The sequence below is a fragment of the Nicotiana tomentosiformis genome, chromosome 6 (assembly GCF_000390325.3).
Source record: "Nicotiana tomentosiformis chromosome 6, ASM39032v3, whole genome shotgun sequence".
NCBI classification, from domain to species: Eukaryota; Viridiplantae; Streptophyta; class Magnoliopsida; order Solanales; family Solanaceae; genus Nicotiana; species Nicotiana tomentosiformis.
Window position 1 is genome coordinate 28091416 of NC_090817.1, and position 2232 is coordinate 28093647.

The following is a 2232-nucleotide window of genomic DNA, read 5'->3' on the forward strand; positions in this document are numbered from 1 at the left end:
AGACTCTTGTGCATATTATGGTTGAGCCATGAGCTCTTTATTGTGAAAACACCATTATTGTTGACTTCTTTGGCAAGTTGTGATATTGGACACTTGAAGTACGATTTGTGATATGTTGTGATATTGATACACATATGGTGGTATAAGGATTTGGGGTTGAAACGCATGCAGTGAGATAAGGTGAGCTTGATATGCGTGTTGCTAGTAGGGGAATTACTTGAAGCCACATGGTGTGACAAGATGGGCTAAAACGCGGGAAGCTATTTCGGAAAAAATAATTTCTAAACTAAATGCAAGCCTCCCGCGGTGATATAAGTAAAGATTGTGAACTGTTTTGTGATATGAGACTACGAGGCGGTACCTCTGTAGTGATTCTTGTTGATACTTTATTTTACCTCACTTGTGTTTGGTTGCTTTATTTTTCTTGGCTTATCATTCCTTGTTTTCTTCCATGATGCTTTATTTGCCTTAGTTCAGTGTAGCTAATCTTGGTATATTTTCTTATTGATTCATTTTCATTGTTATCCTAATTGAACTGTTGTATATCTGTTCAGTATCTTATTTATTCCAGTAGGGCTTTGACCTGACCTCGTCACTACTCTACCGAGGTTAGGCTTGGCACTTACTAGGTACCATTGTGGTGTACTCATGCTACGCTTCTGCATATCTTTTTGTGCAGATCCAGGTACCTCCTACCAGTCCAGACACTAGTGAGACGAATTCGGTTTCGAAGACTTCAAGGTATACCTGCCGGCGTCCGCAGGCCTCAGAGTCACCCTCCATCTAGTCTACTTCATTTTCTTTTCCTTTATAGACATTGTTGTATAGCAATGACCAATACTTATTTGTAAAGCTTGTAACTTGTTATCACTAGATTTTCGGAAGCTTGTTTATGTTGAGTTGTGAGGTTTTTCTTTATAGTAGTTGTTGAGCATTTGGGAGTTTTATCGTTATTTCAGTAATATTCTGCATGTATGTTAAGCTTACCAAATCTTAGAGATTAGGCGTCATCACGACATCCTACGGAGGAAAATTGGAGTCATGACTTTTATTATACTTAATATTAAAAGATTATTTTTGTAAACCAATATTTTATTCTTTTTTATATAATAATATAGATAAATTGATATTTTAGTTGCGCTAAAGTTTCTACTTTTTCTTTTCTTCCTCAATATTTTGGGTGGAATGGAAAAGTTTTTGGAGAATTCCTTGTCCAAGTAGGGCCTTAGCCTAAGAATGATGGAATCCTTGAAGTATCATGGTTTTAAATATTTGGGGTAGGAGGTAAATGATTGTCCAAAATTTATAAGATGATAATTTGATTTACAATTTTCTAGTGGTGGTGAACAAGATGTTACAGAAACTGTTAAAAAATTGGTTGTAGAAAAAACATCACATCAAATTTGAATGAATTAATAAATCTGAATTATTTACTATTACGAAATTGTAGAAAAATAGAATACTGTCAAACATTTAGAAATGTCCCAACAAGGAACGAGTCGGTATAAATTGAGACAGGGGACTGCTAGTGATAGATAAGTTTTCTGTATTAAAGAATAGTCGTACCAACTTTTCATCCTAACTGTACCAAAATTTCCTAGAAACCGAATATCTGTTCGTCTGACTGTATACGGACAAAATCGGGCTCATGGTACTCCCGGCCTCCGACAAAATAAGCTAAGCTCGAGACACGATGACAGGGGACCGAAATCGGGGCAAGAGTCTCATCGAGTCATGGTTCGAAATCGGTCCTAACTTTAAATGACTTCGAAGAACATGGTCGGGCAGTCAAGCACGACCAACAGAGGGCCGTTATATCCTGGACAGGCTGGATATACCTCTCGTGCTAAGTCAATAACATAACGCTTACCACCAGAGCCATCGAGATCACGCCACCCGGATTCGGTTCGAGCTCCAAGACCTCGGAAGAGCATTACCTAAAGGTTGCACACGACTAACGAAGGGCCCTAATATCCGTACCCAACCGGATATTACGGTGTGGATCTCGGCCCGTATCGGCAACAGATCAGTGATTAACGAAAAAGAATTTTTTTACCTTTTTTAGAATTGTACTAGGGATGAAACTCTGCTACTATATAAAGGAGATGATTTTTTTTCAATGGCGACATTGTAACAGGCATTCAAAAGTAGTACATTATTATATTCTCTGTGATTAGCTATTCCTCTTGTTCATCAGTGCTGGCTATAGCAAGCCCGGGTGGATGGTAAAAA